Source organism: Myotis davidii, unplaced genomic scaffold (genome assembly GCF_000327345.1).
Source record: "Myotis davidii unplaced genomic scaffold, ASM32734v1 scaffold8, whole genome shotgun sequence".
Lineage (NCBI taxonomy): Eukaryota > Metazoa > Chordata > Mammalia > Chiroptera > Vespertilionidae > Myotis > Myotis davidii.
This window is the reverse complement of record NW_006299520.1, coordinates 3,578,153-3,599,934: the sequence shown is the minus strand read 5'-3', so window position 1 is coordinate 3,599,934 and position 21,782 is coordinate 3,578,153. Positions and strand designations below refer to the sequence as shown.

General features: G+C 41.1%; 1 protein-coding gene across 1 annotated transcript in view; it reads left to right on the top strand.

Annotated features, from left to right (window-relative positions):
• The window catches only part of CNTN5 (contactin 5), a 462,010-nt gene that overhangs the window by 6,639 nt on the left and 433,589 nt on the right, over positions 1-21,782 (top strand). The window lies entirely within an intron of this gene.

The following is a 21,782-nucleotide window of genomic DNA, read 5'->3' as shown; positions in this document are numbered from 1 at the left end:
CCAGGCCAGCAGGGGAGGGCAGTTGGGGGCAACCAGGCCTGCAGGGGAGGGCAGTTGGGAACAACCAGGCCTACAGGGGAGAGCAGTTGACGGTGACCGGGCCAGCAGGGAAGGGCATTTGGGGGTGACCGGGCCAGCAGGGGAGGGCAGCTGGGGGCAATCAGGCCGGCAGGGGAGCAGTTAGGCATCGATCGGGCTGGCAGGGGAGTGGTTAGAGGGTGATCAGGCCGGCAGGCAGAAGCGATTAGGGGCAATAAGGCAGGCAGGTAGGCAAGCGGTTGGGAGCCAGCAGTCTTGGATTGTGAGAGGGATGTCCGACTGCCATTTTAGGCCGAATCCCACATCGGGCCTAAACCGGCAGTCAAACATCCCCCGAGGGGTCCCAGATTGGAGAGAGTGCAGGCTGGGCTGAGGGACCACCCTCCCCCCCCAAGTGCACAAATTTTGTGCACCGGGTCTCTTGTTTTACATAATATCTGAAACTCATAGGACATATACAGACACAATGTAACTAAAACTTATTACTTCTTATTTGACAATGTTACCCATGTAATTAAACATATCAAATAAGCCCAATTAGTTCAAATTCTCCCTTTTTATAAGGAGAGAGACAAATCCTTTGATATTTTCCCTGAACTCTCTGAAAAATATCAAAGTTAGTTTGGGGTCAAAAAAGACTATTTAGAATTTGATTCTTATGAAGTTTGTCAAAATATCAAAAGGTCCTAAAGCACTTGACTAAATAGGATCACAAGTTATTATGAAGTAATACTTAATTATTTGACCAAAAGGACATCAAAAGATTTCAAAGACAATTACAGAAGGTTAGCTCTAACTATTGAGAAGATTCAGTTTTCTTAACTAATCAAAGACCTAGTTTAGACAACATAAAACACAGAAAATTATTTGGATAAAACAGTCTTTGCTTTCTCAATAGATTACTTGAAAAGAGAAACCTTTTGGCAGATGAAAGAAAATTAAGTTTGGAGCTGACATAAGTACACCATTGATATTAAACTTTAATTTTTAAAACCCTTACCACTCACTTAGCCATATTAGTTACACAGGCAAAAGTCTCTCTTTATCTCTCTCTCTCTTCTACTTTTTGTATATATTTAGTTTGTCCTTCATAGCCAGAAGTTCTAGTTTAAATAAAATTACTCTAATTTCCCTTAATAAAAATGCCCTTCATTCTTTATTCTATTTCTGAGCAAAAAACCCACATCTTACTATATACAGTCACCCTTCTTATTATTTCTAGTGGTGTCAATTACATATATTAGAATTTTTAACCTTTAAAAACTTTAAATTTTAGTAAAATCTAAGAAGTAAACAATGGTAAACTGTCTTTTATATTAGTTGTCTGTGGCTTGGCAAATTTATAAATACTTTTTATTATTTTTGGAAATATGCTTTCTCAGAGTAAGTTACTCAGTGTGACATATGACATGTTTAATAATAAACTCAAATTTATCTTTATTTTTTCTGCAATCAGAAGCCAAAAGTACATAAAATTATGTTCAGTAATTAATTTTCAGTGTTTTTCCTTATTTGGAAATGATCTAGATATCTTCTATATATATAAAAGCCCAAGCAACTGAATGAATGACAGAACAACCGAACGACTGGTCGCTATGACGTACACTGACCACCGGGGGAAAGACGCTCAACGCTGGTCGCTATGACGCACACTGACCACCGGGGGAAAGACGCTCAATGTGGGAGCTGGTGGTCAGTGCACTCCCACAGCTGACCAACTTCCTGCTGTTTTTCCTCCGGCCAGCCAGCCTCAATGGCTCCAATCAGGCTGGCTGGCCAACCTCCCACGGCCCCGATCAGCCAAGGGACCCCACCCGTGCATGAATTTGTGCACTGGGCCTCTAGTTTAATATAATTTCCATCACCCAATTTAACTTAGCAAAACCTTAAGGTTTCATAATACTGAAAATATTTGGAAAACTTATTTGAAAAGTTTACCTAAAAACTTTTAACCCTATTTATATATATTTAATTTAATCACCCTTAATTATGTTTAGATTACTTATAAAACTTTCATATCAACTTATAAATAACGTACATTTATTTGAGTTGTATTATTGAGTAGAAAGAGTTCATCCAACAACACTAGCAGAGCCAAACACTAGACACCAAACACTGCAGTGGAGAAAGATTGGCTATTTTATGAATGGCCCTGCCCAGGGGGAATGGGAAGCTAATGCTCTGAAGCCCGAACTCCAAGATGGTGTGTAGATTACAGAGTATAAAAGGAAAATTTGTAACCGCACAGAAACCTGTTTTCCTTCATGTGGCCTTTTATTTTGATTTTTTTTTTCTTTGATTCAACTTGCCTCCCCTAGGGCCCTGACTCACCTACTTCCCCCTCTCTCACTTGCTTAATTGTTAAGCCTTCAGGACAATGAGGTCCTGGTCAGCATTCAAAAGTGTTAGAATCAAGGCCCTGGGTCCACTGACTATTGAGACAGAGTTTTCAATCAAACTAAACATAGTCCCTTGGCCTCAGTTGTGTTTTGACTCTGGACCCAGGAACGGGAAACAGAACAAATCCTTGAGGAACTGGACAGAACCACTCCATGGCTGACATCAGGACCAAATGCAATGATCAACAGGAAATTTTACTTTTCTCTATTACTGGACTGAGGAAAAATATTTGAGAATATTCCAAGGTTTCATAAATTCTTGTGGTCCTTAGATGGGTCTCTTACCTAGGAGTGAAAGATAAGTGAGAGGAATCAGATGTTATTTGAATAGGTAACTGTTTTTTCACAGTGGAAAGGCAGTTCAGACAGAACCACTGGAGTGAGTACTGGAATAAAGGAGAATAGAGGGGAGCAGTAGCAGTTATGTCAGCCTTGTAGTTTTCTGTGTTAGGTACCTTTTATCTTTTTAATTTGCTATTAGACTTTGCAACGAATCTTTTCATAACACTACTTTAGAATTCCGAAACATTTTGTACAGAATTCTCCTCACAATGGCTATTGCAACTCAAGAATCTCCAGCAAGATTCTCTCTCCTTTGCAAATATCTGCAGCTTCTAGGACTGTAATTCGTAAACATAAAATAAGCAGGTGTGCTAAAAGATGGCACACTCAATTTTTTGATATAATGCATACCATCTCTTAATATTCACTTGAAGGTCTCCTGTTGGAGCCTGTCCAGCTCAAATCGAATGCAGTCTGATTCCAGGGCCCAGTTCTTAAGTTGGACTCAGTTTAAAATCCCACCCCTGTGAGAGGCTGAAACAGCAACTCGTTTGATTATTAACCTTTGGTTAGCAAGGGTGATTCCATTTTGGCCTGTTCTTTCTTTTTTAACAGCAGTACAGTCAAATATTTTGTTCACATTACCTACTGATTTTAAGTCCAATTCACTTTGGGCTACCTTTTAATTATGATTGATGAAGGACTGAACCTTCAAAGAAACATTTTGCAAGAACTACCTGGAAAGACTCCATAAATGTCAAATTGGGTTGAGGTGCCAATCACAAGCCGACTCACGCTGCATGATTATGCCAATTGTTTCCACGTGGAGCATCATCTTATAGTGTTGACATTTTAAATTTATTTAAGCATAGTGCTACCTCCTTTAAAATGTTCCATTTTTCAAAATACTTACACTTAATACAAGTTTTTTTAATTCCCATAACATGTTCTGTAATAGACAATATGAAGAGAATTAGAAGATAAGCCACAGACTTGTCTTTTAAAATATTTTTAAAAATATATATTTGATATATTATTACCTAGAAATATAGAAATAACTCTTAAAACTCAATATAGGATAATAACCTGGTTAAAAATATGGGCCAAAAACAGATGCCTCACCAAAGAAGAAACAGAAATGATAAATAATTATGGAAAACAAGGCTTCACATCATATGTCATCAGGGAAATACAAATTAAAACAATGAAATACTACTATATACTTATTAGAATGACCAAAATCCAGAACGCTGAAAACACCAAATGCTGGTGAGGATGTGGATCAACAGAAACATTGTTGGTGGGTATACAAAACGGTACAGCCCCTTTGGAGGACAGTTTGGCAGTATCTTACAAACCTAAACGTACTCTTAACATAATCCAGCAATTATGCTCCTTGGTATTTTTGCAAAAGATGTGGAAATACATGTCCACATAAAAACCTGCACATGGATGTTTTATAACAGCTTTATTCATAATTAAAAATCTTGGAAGCAACCAACATGTCCTCAAATAGGTGAACAGATAAATACTGTGGTACATCCAGACAATGGAATATCATTCAGTGCTAAAACGAAATTAGCTATTAAACCATGGAAAGACATAAAGGAAACTTAAATTCACATTGCTAAGTGAAATAAATACATCTTAAAAGGCTACAGTAAAAAGATTAGCGGTTTCCAGAGATGGGGAGTTAGAGCAGAGATGAGTAGGCAAAGGAAAGGTGACTTTAGGGCAGTGAAAATACTCTGAATGATATCATAATGATGAATATGTCAATATACATTTGTCCAAACCAAAGAATGTACAAAACCAAGAATGAACTTTAACATAAACTATAGACTTTGGGTAATTATAATATGTAAATATATGTTTACCTTTGGTTTTTTAAAAAAGTACTACTCCAGTGAGTATGAAAGAAGGTTTGCATGTGTGGGGGTGGGAGATACATGAGAAATCTCACTCCTGTGAGAGGCTGAAACAGCAACTAGTTTGATTATTAACTCTCAATTTTATTGTAAACCTAAAAATGATTTTAAAAAAAGTCTTTTAAAAATCCCATTACATTAACTAACATCATATTCATCTGGAGAGATGTGTTGTGATTGTTATTCTTTAGGCATCATTATTTTATGGATGACAAGATAGAATGTACAATCAGGCACCTCCTAATAGCATTTCAGTCGATGACAGACGATGTACAGGACAGTGGTCTTGTAAGATTCTAATAGTGCTAAATTAACTGTAAGAAATGGAAGCACATGTGGTTCGAGGGGGATTTTTTCCCCTTTGACAGGAGACATATCTGTGGGCTCTGGCAATGTATTCCCTCTCACTCACAGCACCTCAATTATGAGTGCATAGGTTATATCTCAGCCAGTCAGCCACGGACCTGTTTTAGCACAAAGGAGTCTGTCCCCCAAGTGTTACACACTCAGAGGGTCTGATCAGAGCCCTCCCAGCTCTAGTCTGAGGGCCTTCAGAGGACATTATGTAAGTTCTTTGTTGAGGACCTCAGGTCCTGTACAAGGACACAGGTCCACAGGAGCTGCCTTAGCAAATTTAAGTGCCACTGCCTCTTTAGTGAAAGCTTTCTGTGATAGTGTGCAGACAGCCTGTCCCTGCACTTTGGAAATATTTTCAGGTTGTAATGATGTGAAACGGAGGTAAGTTTTATTTCTTCCATTAATTCAATGCCAGAGAGAGTCCTTTATGCCAAATAAGGTCAATGGAGACAAAAACAAATTTCTAAATTCAAAATATTGAGTCCTCTGTTATTCACTCTCTCAATGTTAAACACCCTATGTTTTTTAAATGAATCCCACAAAGTTTCTTCATGTGACCACTGCTCCAACATGCAGTAGCCAAAACACATTACCATGACAACCCACTGTGTTCCTTTATCTCTGTATCTTGTTTTCTTACCCCTCCCGATCCTCAGGCCGCCTCTCAAGCCTCCTAACAGTTATTATCTTGGTGAGTTATGCCTCACCCAGCCTGTTTCTCCTCAATATTTCCAGTTAATCCAGCCCACATCCCTGTCCATGGTGCATTGTTGACAGCTTTGATATTCTGCTTCTAACCTTGTTGGAAGGAAACAGGGGAGGGCTTGTGGGATTGTGTTCATAAAGTCGACAATAGTGTACAGTAATGTCGTAGGCCTTCACATTCACTCACCACTCACTTACTGACTCATAGTGAGACTCACAGTCTTCCAAGTTTCATTTATGGTAAATGTCCTAGACAATTGCCTACAGTGTTCAATACAGTAACATGCTAGGAGAAATAGGCAATCCCAAATAGCCCAGGTGTGTAGTAGGCTATACTACCTAGGTTTGTGTAAGTGTACTCTTTGAAGTTTGTGCAATGATGAAATTGCCTACTGATACATTGCTCAGAATATCCTATCTAATAAAGACAGAATATGCAAATTGACTGTCACCTCATGCCGGAAATGGAGGCACCCACAGCCAATAAGGAGGGAATATGCAAATTGATGTGGCAAAGATGAGGTGGGAGGCATCGGCCAGAGCAGGGAAGCTGGTGCCAACAGCCAGGGGAAGGAAGGCCTATTCTTGCAGGAATCTTCCTGCATTGGGCCTCTAGTATCCCCATAATTAAATGACACAGGATTGTATTAAGTGAATTATGAGATTCTTTTGTTTTTTGTATAATTAGGTCCTAGTCCTTTGTTCTCTCGTTCCAAATGCAAGTTAACATAGCTCACAATGATAAATAAAATACAGTTAGAAAATATAAATTAAATCACATGAAAATGATGAAAACAACAAATATTCGGACATGAAAGGGAGCCAGGTTTGAGACTAATTTAAAGTGTCTATTTATACCTGCCTTGGATAATTAGCAGTCAAGGAAACAGTTACATGTTTCTCATTTTTCAAGGATTAAAATGAAATACTAATTGAGTAGAAGCACAGCTATTGCTGACACTAAGATCAGACAAATTTTTTCTGGAGAGTCCTTATTAATAATTAATTGATATAAAGGCCAGTGACCTGAACATTATTCTTATTGGCTCCATAACAGTGAGTTTCATCTGCTTCAGTAAAGGCAGATGAAACCCAAACATCAACAAAGTGAGAAGTAATTATCTGAAAATGTGCTTCTTAATCGTTAATGTGCGAAGAATCACTTGGGAATATTGTTAAAACAGAACTCTGTTCAACAGATCAGAAGTAGGGCCAAATAATCAGCATTTATAAAATGCTTCCAGTGATGGTGACACTGCTGGTCTGTGGACCATACTTGAGTGTCAAGGCTGTAGGCTGGGAACCAGTTTGATATAATTTAAGTCATCTGCTGCTCTAGATTAACCCCCATTTAGAGTACTAGGAAGAATAAACAGTCTGAATATTTTTTCAAGTAATCTTTCATAACTATTGTTTTCTCATCTGAGCCTTTGATAGATCTTGGCTAGATGTGGCTTTGAGTTTGTTCTCTCTGACAAGAGCCTGACATATGGCTTTCGTCAGGCAATTCCCTTTAGCTTTAATAGAGAGTAAAGCTAGGGTTGACATGCTCTCATGAAAAATGAGAAAACTAACAGAGCCTGAATACAAAGCCATCCCACTCCTGCTCAGAATTAAACCCAGAAGTACCCCAGGTAGAGCTAAGGTTTCCCTAAGAAATGTAAAAATTTAGTTTGCAGAGCAATTTGGGAAAGTAATTCAACTTCTGTGTATACAACCTGGAGAAACTTGCTCACACGTGCACAAGGCAATATGAAAGTATGTTCACTGCAATATATTTAATTTTTAAAGATTAGAAACAACTTGAAGTCCATCAGAAGAGAAATGGATACATAAATTCTACTTTTCATTCATTCAAAACAAAACTGTTAAAGTGAATAGACTATATCTTTATGAGACAAAATGGATATCTCAAAATATGGGTTAGTGAGCAAGAAAAATTACAGAATATTACATGTAATATAATACCACTTATGTAAAAAATAAAAATAATGTACTATTTATGGATATATATGTGGTATAATTTTAAAAACATGGACCTAAGAGAGCAAGTTGACTATAATGCCTACCTCTGAGGACAAAGGGAGACTGAGAGCAGAGAAATGGTACCAGGGTAGGGAAGATAGATGAACTCATCTGTGGTATTTCATTTCCTAAAATAAAAAAGATGAGGCCAATGTGGTGGCACGTATTATAGGCAGAATCTAAAATGGCTCACCATGAGGTCTACTTCCTGGTATTTACAGTGTAACCTCTTCCCCTGGTGAGCTGAAGTTAGTAACCTGCTTCTGGAAAATAGATTATGGCAAAAGTAATGGGATATGACTCTCCACGTTGGGTTAATAAAGACTGGCTTCCATCTCACTTCCATTCCAAAGAAGATGCTTAATCAAGACCTGAATAACAAATTTCGATTAACTATAGGGATTGGCTGCCTAGAAAAATAATACCAATTTTTTGAGATAACCACAAGACTGAAAATTAGAATAGATATGATTTATGAAGAAACCCCAAAATCATGATATTGTAAGAGGAGTTCTCTGTAGAAAATTTAGAAGTATGGTGAGGACATCAACAAAATGAACAAATGTTACATTTTTTACTATCTCATGGCCTCTGTGAGTCAGGAAAGCAATTGTGGTTTAACTGGGTCCTCTGGGTCTGAGCCTTTCACAAGGTAGGACCGCAGTCTCATCCAGAGACTTACAGGGTACAGATCCACCCATAAGCACACTCACTTCCATGATTGTTGACAGGATCCAGCTGCTAAAGATAGCTACACTGAGTGTCTCCACTGCCCAAGGCCGTTCTCAGCAGCCTCTCCACAGGGTAGCCCACAACATGGTAGCTGACTTCCAATGGCAGGAGCAATCCAGAGCAAGGGAAGGCCAATAAGCTGGCCTCAAGAAGAATATATCAGTCAGTCTCTGACACTTGATTGAGGTGAGAATGTGGAGCCAGTCAATAAATAAACATATTTGAGCTAGACTCTTAAAGGGGAGAAGAGAAATGGAACAGTACCTGGAAGGGAGAATGTTCCTCATTGAAGTCAAGCGATCAGAGAAGTCCTCAAAAATTGTTTTGCTTTTAACCTGATATTGTTAATTTGGGTAATGACTATGATCACTCTTCAAACTGTTCCACAGACCAAGAAGTATTATCTAGCTAAAAAAAAATAAAATAAAAATTGAATTGTTAGCAATTACTCGGAAGTACTTGTTTTAAATATAAGTAATGTGATTTAATTGATTTTTAAAATTTGCTATGGTTTTCATTAGAAGTTCTTATGATGATACAGGTTAATTAAGAGCCTTGAGGAGTCAGCACCTCAAACACCTGCATGTCTTGCTTTAAGATTTTGTGATGTAGACAAGGCTTACTAGTAACCACTGCTGATAACATATGTGTCCTTTCCTTTATGAATGAAAAGCCAATAGTCTTTGACTTAATAGCCGAAAGTCTTTGACTTAATCTTGTTATGTTGTGGTGATTTTAGTAGGAGTAAACTTAATCAAGTGTAAGGTGCATCTCCTTCTACTTGTGATAAAATGGTTAGGTTTACATATTTTATCTTCCTTGCACGGAGGCATTCTGAATTAGGAGGGATTCTGACTAGAAAGTTCAGACTTTTAGTAGGGGAGATTCAGAGACTACAAATCCTATCTCAGGTGGAAAAAAAAGGTGGTTTTTAGAAGCAGTTGAAGTGAATTATTTATTATTAAGGTTAAGCATATAATTTTGGATCTCTTTATGCCCTCAGTGATAAGCAGAACTTGCAGTTTATATGACACACTGAGTCTGCCCACCCTTAGGAGTTTCTACCACTGGCTTCTGACATTTGGGATATTCCTGTGACCTACCAAATTTGTTACTTCATAGCCTCAGTACCTTTGGCTGAATTTCATTGTTAATATAGCTCATTTCCAGATTGGACGAAGCTTGTGAGCGATGGCATCAAGACACAACGTGAACTCTGTGTTGACAGTTACCTGTGTGTCTTCAAAATACCTTTTCTTGGTAAATTGTTTTGCATGTCCAAATACAAAACTTAAATGATCTTTCATGAGCATAAGAATTCTCTCTGGATGGGAAAAAGGTATTTCACTTAGAAGATAAATTCCTATTTAAATCAGATTACTCCAATTTCTCTCAGTTTAAAATGAGAGCATGTTCTAATAAAAACCTTACAAATTCATGACCATTCATTTAAACTTTTTAATTTTATTTTGTACTGTATTCTTAATTCGTAGAGCTATTGTTATTATTTTATATTATTGAGCTATTTTTTGCAGTTTAACTATATGCCATTTGAGCAAAGACCATGCTATATACTCCTCTTTATCCTCTTTCAGCCCTAAAAGCAGTGCAAGCTAACTAGGAGCTTAATAAATATTGATAAATAAAGAGGCATATAGTTGAGGAATTTGAAATCTGAATTTAGGTTGAATTTCTACACTATGATATATTATTTGCCTAAATATTTCTCAACTAAACTGTGTATTTTGTGTTACAAATGAAATGCAATGCCCTCCCTCTGTTGACATGGTGCCTAGTGGTTCATCATCTTCTAAATGATATCCTTTTATCATTCTCATAAATGATAGTGACTCTGAATCATCTGACCTCTCTTTTATGGCTACATTAGAAAAATGACAAAAAAAATCTATTAAACACTGAAGTTATATTATGTGTGCAACATAATGCCAGTATCCATAAAACATTTATCATAATGCTTTTTAATAAATAATGCTTTAATTCTTAGGACTCCTTGAAAGTTTCATAATGACAGTTTATACTTGTTTGACTTTTAGAAAGAATCTTAATTTCTATTTTGAAAGGCAACTTAAAGTTAAAGGAAGGGTTAGATATTTTCTTTAAGAATTCATCCTAGGTGCTCACATGGTGTGAATAGTTTTTTTTCTCACATTATAACTGTGTCATTTTAGTGCAATTTCTAGTTAAACATTTCAAAATTTCTGGGAATTATCACATAAAATATATTAATGATCATTAGAAGTGCATTTCCTATGACTGTATGGGATATAATAGGCTTATATTTCCTCTAGATTATACTACTGATACACATAGGTCACATTATATAAATAAGTTAGATAAGACCATATGCTAGAGCTAACCAGCAGGTGGAGGGAGTTGGGATCTGGCATTAGACCTAATCTTTGAGAAAAATAGGCACAGATGTAATTCTTTAAAAGTGATTTAAGTCTGAAAGGCAAGTTTAGAATATAGGGAGGCATGATAATCTCTGGCCAGGATCTAGAAAACAACAGAAAACATGATCCAACATCAAGAAGTAAGGCTTCCCTACGAACCTAACTAAAGGAGTCTCAGATTGGATGATACTTAAAACGTCTTGGCAGGCGGAAAGTTAGTGTCTGGGTAGCCTATCAATAAGTGGCAATAACTTCAAAAGGGATTAGAGAGGGTGAGATATCAGCTTGATCCCAGGACAGGACTCTACAAGGGAAATCATTGTCTCCATAAATAAAATACATAACAGTGCTCCAAGAAACTCCACTGGGAGAAAGGCCGATCAGCCCAGACTCATCATTGCACAGGAAAGCTTTATCTTGCTGTTCAGGCATCCTCATGGAAGACTATTGCCAACACCATGCCAACTTCACAAGCAGTCATTGTTTGTTGCTTATTGCTCTAGTCCAGTGATTTTCAACCGGTATTCCAGAAGAATTTTTAAAAACACGCAATACCTCTCTATTTAGTCCAGTGATGGCGAAACTTTTGAACTTGGCGTGTCAGCATTTTGAAAAACCCTAACTTAACTCCGGTGCCGTGTCACATATAGAAATTTTTTGATATTTGCAACCATCGTAAAACAAAGACTTATATTTTTGATATTTATTGTATATATTTAAATGCCATTTAACAAAGAAAAATCAACCAAAAAAACGAGTTCGCGTGTCACCTCTGACACGCGTGTCATAGGTTCGCCATCACTGATTAGTCAGAGGCACTGACCTCTTTTCCTTTATATTGTCAAGTAAAAAATGACAACAGCCAACACAAAAATAGCTATATGGTGTGAATGAATCAAACTTATACCCATTTTTCGGTCATAATGAAAAATAATAATATGTTGGCAAGCGGCAGAATTTTAGTAATTACCTTATGTGTACCATGAGATGATAAAGTTTGAAAATCACTGCTTTAGTGTGATTCTAAGAAGGGGTAGCACCTCCCTTTCAGATGTGGTCCAAAAATTTGTGTAGTAGCTTTGTTTGTTTCAGCAATTCTAGGATATGTATACTTCTTTAATTTAGTGAGTAGAGACCAAGAATGCTAAATAACCTATAATTATAATGCACACGTCTCTTAAATCCCTGCCAGACATTCACATGAGTTGAAAATTCTTATAATTTTTGAAACTATAATCTAACTCTGTATTATAGTATATACAAGGTATTTTTTACATATGCATATGTCAATGTAAAAATGTGTAAATTATAGAGAGATTATATTTAATTTTGTTAAGAACTTTAACAGGAGTTATTGACCATTTAGAAAATCATATCACTGAACACGAATGGAACTCATGACATTTGAGTCACTAATCCCACATTTGGATCAGTGTGCATTTGTAGCTGCTTCATTCATAGTTTCATTTTCTTGCATATATCTGTCCAATTCATGGAGATTTCATGAACATAAACAAACTTGGATTACTTCCTTATGTCTTATACTAGAGGCCCGAAGCCCCCGCCCGCTGCCACCACGGCCTGGAGTCTCTTCTAACTCTGCCTCAGCCTCCGCCCACTATGGCTTTGTCTGGAGGGAAGGCTGTTCGGAAGGTTGTTTGGCTGTTTGGTCTAATTAGCATATTATGCTTTTATTATAGATTATAACTAGAGGCCTGGTGCACAAAATTCTGCACAGGTAAGGTCCCTAGGCCTGGCCAACAATCAGGGCCGATCTGTGGGGTGACCAGCAGAGTGATCTGGGCCCCCACTTGCACCAGCCTTGGTTGGCCTAGTGCCACCCTCCTGTTGGCCCCGTCCCCTGCCACCGCTGGTCACCTCTCTCTGCAGGGTGACCAGTGGTTGAGGCCTGTGGGCTACGGGAAGCTGCTGTGTTGAGTGTCTGACCCCTGGTAGTCAGTGCATGGCATAGCGACCAGTCATTCCACCAGTCGTTCCACCATTCGGTTGATTTGCATATTAGGGTTTTGTATAGATAGATTGTCACTGAGAATTTACCTATAAATTAAATACTATTTTATGCTACTTCTATTTTTTATTTGCCCTTTTATTAAATTTAAAAATGCATATAAATAAGTTAGAATATTTACTAATTTTTATAAAAGGTGGATTATAAAATAACTGTTACTAAAAGGATTCCAGAACCACTAGCCTAAATATGAATGTGCATCACTTTTCCACAATTCTATGTTGTTTTTCTAGGCTTGCTGAAACCAAAATAGATGAGATTATTACTAAAGCTCAGGGATAACAAAAAGGAAAAGGAGAAAGAGGAATCCTATTTATATATAGAAAAGCCTAAGTGACCAAACGACCGAATGACTGAATGACTGTAAGACCAGTCAAGCAGTTGCTATGATACGCACTGACCATCAGGGGGCAGATGCTCAATGCAGGAGCTGCCCCCTGATGGTCAGTGCACTACCACAGCCAACCTCCTGTGCCTGGCCAACCTCCTGCAGCTGGCCAGCCTCTTGTGATCCCTCCCACCAGCCGTCTGGCCCAGTATCAGCCCCAATCAGGGGGGCCGGCCAGCGAACCTCCTGTGACCCCTCCCCCCAGTGTCCGCCAACCTCCCACGGTCCCTGCACCTGGTCGGCCAACCTCCTGCAGTCCCTCCTCCTGACTGGCAGCCCTCCTGATTGGCCCCGATTGCTGGCTAGGCCAAGGAACACCATCCGTGCACAAATTCGTGCACTGGGCCTCTAGTATAATAAAAGGCTAATATGCAAATCGACCAAATGTTGGAACAACCGATCGATCTGATGCACACTGACCACCAGGGGGCAGATGGTTAAAGCAGGAGCTGCCCCCTGGTGGTCAGTGCACTCCCACAGAGAGATCACCTCTCAGCCAGAAGCCGGGCTCATGGCTGGTAAGCGCAGGGGTGTTGGCAGAACCTCTGCTGCTTCTGCGGCAATGCTAAAGCTGTCCGACCTGATGGCCTAAGCCATCAGTCAGACATCCCCCACCCCCGAGGGCCTCCAGAATGCGAGAGGGCACCCGGATTGTGAGAGGGCACAGGCTGGGCTGAGAGACCTGAATGAAAAAATTACATGCACCGAACCTCTAGTATATATATATGTGGGTGTATACACACTGGAGGCCAGGTGCAAGAAAGTCATGCATGGGGAGTTTAAGGGGGTGTCCCTCAGCTTGGCCTGTGCCCTCTTGCAATCTGTGACTCCTCAGGTAGGGCCCCTAGGCCTGGGTGGCGATCAAGGCCTATTGGGGCTTTCCTTCCCCTGGCTGCTGGCAGCTGGCCCCACCCTTGCCACTGCCACAGCTTGCCATCGGTGCAGCACTGTCCCCCCTCCCCAGTCACTGGCCGCCTCCCTCTGTGGGCAACAGGTGTGGGGTGTGATTGCTTGACTGTCCTTGGGCTCCTTCTGCGGGGTGATCATGGGGCCCCCAGATCAATTGCCCCTCAAAGGGAGGCTCTGCCCAGTGCCGCAGCACTGCTGGTCAGGTAGCCTGGGCCTCCGTCTTTGAGGCGATCAATCGTGGTGCTCCCTCCCCAGTCACTGGCCGCCTCCCTCTGTGGGCAACAGGTGTGGGGTGTGATTGCTTGACTGTCCTTGGGCTCCTTCTGCGGGGTGATCATGGGGCCCCCAGATCAATTGCCCCTCAAAGGGAGGCTCTGCCCAGTGCCGCAGCACTGCTGGTCAGGTAGCCTGGGCCTCCCTCTTTGAGGCGATCAATCGTGGTGCTCTGCAATTGATCACTGTGCAGAGGGAGGCCCTGCCCATCCAGCTGGGGCTCCGTGATGGATTGCAGCTCACAGAGAGGCCCTGACACCCTAGCTGGGACTCCGCAATTGATTGCCACACACAGGGAGTCCCGTCCCAGCCGGCCGGGATACCATAATTGATCACAGCATAGAGGGAGGCCCTACCCACCATGCTGGGGCTCTGAGATCGATCGCTGCACATAAAGAGGCCCTTCACACCTGACTGGGGCCCCTGATTGATCACAGCACAGCGGGAGGCCCTGCCCACCCAGCCGGGGCTCCCCGATCAGTTGCTGGGCAGAGAGTGGCCTGGGCCTCCCTCTGTGGAGTGATCATGGGAGATGGTGAGGCCTTCTGCCCCCCTCCCAATCACATCGCACCTGCCTTGGCTGTCCTGGTACCAGTGCGTGGAAGGTCATCTGGATGGTCGTTCTGCTGTTAGGTCATTCGGTCGATTTGATATTATGCTGTTATTATTATAGATATATGTATTTATGTGAATGTCAGTTTAGATTTACAAGTATAATTCATTAAGCATTTCCAATTTATGTCACTCTATATAATTACCTCTAAACCTTGCCCCTGGCTTGCCTCCATAACTGAAATCATCTTGCCCAAATAATCTGGATGATATAGTTTATCTTATTTTTCTAATATAAACCTAAGAGAAAGCTATCCAGAAAAATTTAGTCATTACCTTTCTTACATGTCTACATGCCACATTTTAGTTAACTATTTGAAGATGTTACTTGCATAAGTGTAAATCCTTTGGGAGGAATATATGTTTCCCTCAGAGAAGAGAGAGAGAATGGTGGACCAGGCATGATTTTTATAACTACAGGATTTCACATATCCTGAAATGACAGGCCCATAGCAACCAATAGTGAAATATATATAGGCAACTGAAGAGATAGGAACACAGCAACCACATTTTAAAAATTCAAACAAATATGGAAAGAATAAAAATATAAAAGTTTTTACAGAGATGATAAATTAGACTAACAAATCCAAGCTATGCCTAGGTGATATAAGGAGAACAGAACAAAGGAAAAAGATATGTTCTTGAAAAAGAAATTCTTGAACCTGCAAGCTATACAAAATGACATGAATATATATCTATCAAAATTCTTGAAATTGAAGGATGAGGATCAAGGCCTATGGGCATCCAGTCATAAACCCCAATCACTGGGGAGTGAAGAAAGTCAGTCTAGAGCTCAGACATCACATAACTATGCATAAGAAACCATGTGAACTGTGATTAACAAACAAAACAAAATTTAGGAAATAAAGTGGGGGGGAATTTTTAGGAAATAAGGGAAGTGAGGAAAAGGGTGCTGATTTCATCATTCTTTGTAGCAGAGAAACAAAGATCATTACAAAACTGAATCCTCTTCTGAAGAAAAACACTTGACATATGAATATAATATTTCACAGACACTAACCACTAGCATTTTAAGTTCAGCCTTTTACAAATATTTGTAATCTGTTCATTAAAAGTCCATTCAAGAAAAAACACTCTCAAAAACATTCGTCCTGTGAAAAATTAACATTGTGTGTGATGGCATCTGCCTGTTACACAACTATCTCAGAGATTTCTACCATGTTAAGTAAAGATTTTGATTTATTGATTATCACAATCTTTGTGATGATTTACCATCATTTAAGTTTTGAAGTCTATCTACCTAAGTTACAGATCCATCAAGCTAAAAATTGCAAAGTGTAAGGATATTGCTTTAAGCAATAAATGTATCATCTTTATCAATAGATGGACTCTGATTATAGAAGAACTAGAGGCCTGATGCATGAAAATTCATGCAAGAGTAGGCCTTCCTTCCCCTGGCTGCTGGCACAGGCTTTCCTCCACCACCCAGGACCCAGGCTGTTTCCCTTTTCTGGCCACCAGCAGGTACCTGGGACCTGGGCTGGCTTCCCTTTGGCCACCCGCAGGCACCCGAGACCCGGCTGGCTTCCCTCAGGCCCTGGCTTCATCAGGAAGGACGTCCAGTCTAATTAGCATATTGCCCTTTTATTTTTATAGATAAATCAATAATATTCTCAGAAATAGTATCATCATTGATTACCCTTTTCTGGGAATTGGTACACTCTACCTAGACACATGCTTTTTCACCCCTTACAATGAACTTTATTTCTAAGGGACAATGAAAGAAGGAGAGAAAGGATGAGAGAGTGCATGCTAAGATGCTTTGGAGTTGACAATGAAAAACAAAGAGATACAGAGTATGGATAGTCATCTATACTAATAATAGAAGAATATGCAAATTGTCCGGGACACCGTCACAGTAACAGTAATGACCAGCATGCTGCCTGGGGCGATAAGGCCAGCAGGGGGGTAAGTGAGGGATGACCAAACGACTGGACAGCAGTTTGTGTGGGGTGACCAGGTCGGCAGGGGGGGAAGTTGGGGGCAACCAGGTAGAATACTAATAATAGAAGAATATGCAAATCAGTGGGGGCAGTTAGGGTCGACTAGGCTGGCAGAGTGGGGCAGTTGGGGGTGACCAGGCCAGCAGGCAGAGGCGGTTAGGGGTGATCAGGCTGGCAGTGAGGGCAGTTAGGGGTGATCAGGCCGGCAGGCAGGTGAGCAGTTAGGATCCAGTGGTCCCGGATTGTGAGAGGGATGTCTGACTGCTGATTTAGGCCCGATCCTGGATCGGGCCTAAACCAGCAGTTGGACATCACCCGAGGATCTCCTGGATTGGAGAGGGTGCAGGCTAGGCTGAATTTCATGTACCGGGCCTCTAATGATAGAATAAATGTAGTTCAGACTAGTCACTTGTTTTTCAGTCCATAATTTACCAAGTCGTACCACTCTGCTATGCTCTAGACTGACAATCTTTTATTCCTCTTGTCTGTTTTGACATTTTTCAGAATATAAGATTTGACACCAAAGAACCTTAATTGAAATCAACCATTTAGTCTGTGGTTAATTTTGCAGAAATCTCTCAGAACCTCAGTGTTTTCATTGTTGAATTAGAAATAATTATAATGCTCAGCTCAGTGAATTAAATAATATGAAAGTGCTTTGTAAATTGTAGTAGTGGTAATTAGGTTCTAGATACCAACAGTCCTGGATTAGTATTCCAGGTTCATCATCTCTTTGCTATATACATTCTGTTAATTGACTTCAGCCTCAGTTTTGTCATCTATAAAATTGTGGGGGGGTGGGGGGAGGCATTAGTTCTGGCCTCATGGTTGTTATATTACATACCATATTGCACATACATTTATTGAGTACTTAAGAGTTACTGTGTATTTATTTATAAGTGTTAATGTCCATTGATCCTCATTATAACAGTGTAATGAGACATTATTATCTACAATTAATAAATTGAGCAGCAAAAGATAAAAGTAGTTAACTCAAGGCTAGAAAATGATGGTACTGGAATTTAAGCCAAAGTATGTCTGACTCTAAAGCTAATGAGTTTGATAATGTACACATATATAAAATACATTTATTAAATGTTAATTTTATATATCCTAGGCATTTATAATCTATATACATACATAAAAGCCTAAGCGACTGTTAAATGACCAGTTGACCAGTCGCTATGATGTGCACTGATCACCAGAGGGCAGACGCTCAATGCAGGAGCGTCCTCCCTGGTGGTCAGTGCGCTTCTGTGGCCCCTTCTCCTGGCCGGCCCCCATTGGCCCCTGGTGCTAAGCCATTCGTAGAGACCTGTTTCTAGGTCGGGGTTTCATACATAGCAGAGCAGCTTCCTTACTGTGATCTATTGAAAGTCAACCCTTGACACAAGGGTTTGTCTCACTCCCATCCTCTCCCTTCCCCGGGGGCTGCCCACCCCCCATGGTGTCAGTGCAGTGGCGAGGGAAGGAGGACGGGAGAGAGGCAGGGAACCGCGTGGTGGTGGGATGCCAAGGGTGGCATTGGCATCCAGCATCCATTCCTTCTGCATCCAGCCTGGAAACTGTCGCCTCCTCTTCCGACCCTGCCAGGGCCTTTGGGCTCTGGCTGGGACAGTGGAACCGGGGTGGGTGGTGGAATATGCGGCCCCTTTCCCAGGGGGGCTGAGAGTCATCTCGCAGGTCTGGGCCGGCGGCCAACTTCCCGTGGTCCTGTTCCCCACCCCCCCATGCACAAATTTGTGCACTGAGCCTCTAGTATATAAATAATCATTTCAGTGTATTAGAAGTGATTATTTTTTCATAACTTGATTGGGCAGTTTAACTCTGAGAGTTTAATGAGGTTTCATGTGCTTTGCCAAATTTTTAAATTAATTATGATGCAAAAAAATTACAATATTTCAAGAATAATTTTCTCTAGTTATTTATTTATTCAATTGCTTATTTTCCTTATTTTTAAATAAAAGTTTTCAGTGACATAGGTATAACTTGGTGTAGAGAAATACATTTCAGTTATTTTCATAATATTTTTTTGTTGTGAGTTAAGATAAAGAACCTCATCTAGGTTATCTAGGGCTCAAAGAAAATACTTCCCATCATCTACTCATTATGAGTGCTCAGTTTTTATTGGATGAATGTTTAGAATATCATGGCACTTATTTTCTTTGCCCCAAAAGAATAGACATATCATGCATTTAAATAAAGAAAATATAATTTACCTATATCATATTTGAAGTATGAAAGTATATATATTTTTAAGTTATAATTTTTTAAAGCTCACATTTTTGCAGTTTTTTTTTTTTTGATATTTTCATGTGGTTATCCACGGACCAAGTAAACTTTGAATTGTTTAGTACAGACATTGGAAATACGGCTTTTCTAAAATTTCCCCTCTTCATTTTCCTAAGGCACTTATATTAAAGAGGGTAATTTTGACCCCAGGGGATATTTAACAGTGTCTGGAGACATTATTTATTATGTTGAGGAGGTGCGCTACTGGAATCTAGTGAATAGAGGCCAGGGATGATGAGAAATATCTAACAAAGCACAGGACAGTCTCACAACACAGAATATCCCAAAAATGTACCAAGGTGAGAATCTTGATCTAAGGTTATCATGCAATCGAATTCATGATTATTAAAAACTAGAAGCCCATTGCACGAAGATTCATGCAATAGGCCTTCCTTCCCCTGGCTGCTGGCACCCGTTTTCCTCCAACACCCGGGACCCAGGCCTTTGGTCCAGCTGCAGCGGAGAAGCCAAGCCTCTTCAGTTTCAGTCTCCACTCTGGCCAGAGCCTTCAGTCTTCCCTCTGCACCTGAGTAGGCAAATTAACCACCATCTTTGTTCAGTTAATTTGCATAGTCACTCTGATTGGCTGGTGGACATAGCAGAGTGACACCAGTTTGCATGTTTCTCTTTTATTAGTGTAGATCAGGGGTCAGCCCACTGGGTGTTTTTGCTGCCGCTGCCTGTTGCTTAGCAACCAACTCGTGTTTTTTTTTAAACTATAGTCCGGCCCTCCAATGGTCTGAGGGACAGTGAACTGGCCCCCTGTTTAAAAAGTTTGAGGACCCCTGGTGTAGATAAAGCAAAAAGTTTTTACTTTTTTCCTAGGTTCACAATTCAGGATACTATAGATCCTAGGTATGCATATAATTCTGTAAATTCTCACACTACTGCAGGCTAACATGACTCGTACTTCCACAGCATATTTACTCGTCATTTCTCTGGCAAAATGGTCTTCCTCAAGCCCAACCAGACATATGGAGCCTATGTTCATTTCTACTTTTCCATGAAATTTTTGTTAATTTAAAATTACCTTATTATAGAATTTCTCTGAGTATTAACTAATTAAATGAGATAGAATCTAATGTCTGGCATACAGTAGGCACTTAGTAAATTTAAGTGCTCTTCCTTTTTGCCCTCCTTTTTTTATGTCTTTTCTCTTTTGATCTCCTATTTACCTAATTTACTTACTGATGACCATTAGTTTTGACATTTTTATTCAGTTATTTAAATTTTTGAGGACATATTTTATTTACTCCATGACAATATATTTATTTGTATTACATGATTTCTCCCTACACTTCAGCATTATCAGCACTAAGTAGTGCTTGATTGAATAAGTGCAAAAAGGAATATATGAAAGACTGATGTTTTTATATCTGTAGTATCCAAGTAGTAACACAATATTAATTCCTATATTTTTTCTTTATTGTATACTAGAGGCCCGGTGCACAAAAGTTTGTGCACTCGGGGTAAGGGGGGGGTCCCTCAGACCGGCCTGTGCCCTCTCGCAGTCTGGGACCCCTCGGGAGATAACGACCGCTGGCTTAGGCCTGCTCCCGGGTGGCAGAGGGCAGGCCCAATCCCTAGGTGCAGCCCCTGGTCGGGCTCAGAGCAGGGCTGATTGGGGAGTTGGGGCGCCTTCCCCTGTCATGCACAGAGCAGGGCAGATTGGGAGGTTGCGATGCCACCCTCAGCCACGCTCAGGGTAGGGCCGATTGGGGGGTTGGGGCACCGCCCTCTGTCACACTCAAGGCAGGGTCGATGGGGAGGTTGCTGCGCCACCCCCTGTCACTCACAGAGCAGGGCCGATCAGGGGGTTGAGGAGCTCCCCCCTGTCACTCACAGAGTAGGGCTGATAGGGGAGTTGTGGCACCGCCCCCTGTCACACTCAGGGCAGGGCGGATCAGGGGGTTGGGGCACCGCCCTCTATCACCCACAGAGCAGAGCCTATAAGGGGTTGGGGCGCGGCCACTGTCACACTCAGGGCAGGGCAGATGGGGAGGTTATGACTGTACCCCATCACACACAGAGCAGGGCCTGTGCGGGGGAAGGTTGGGGCACCTCCCTCTAACACCCACAGAGCAGGGCCGATCAGGTGGTTGGGGTGCCACCACTCTCATACTCAGGGCAGGGCCAATGGGGAGGTTATGGCTCTACCCCCTCACACACAGAGCAGGGCCCGTGGGGGGTGGGGGGGGCGTGCCCCCTGTCACACACAGAGCCGCAGGGCAATCAGGGGGTTCGGGTACTGTCCCCTGTCACCCTGATTCCGGTGCTGGGAGGCCTCGCGGTTCCGCTGATCCCGGTGCTGGGAGGCATATTACCCTTTTACTATATAGCATAGAGGCCTAGTGCACGGGTGGGGGCCGGCTGGTTTGCCCTGAAGTGTGTCCTGGATCAGGGTGGGGGTCCCCACTGGCCAGCCTGGGTGAGG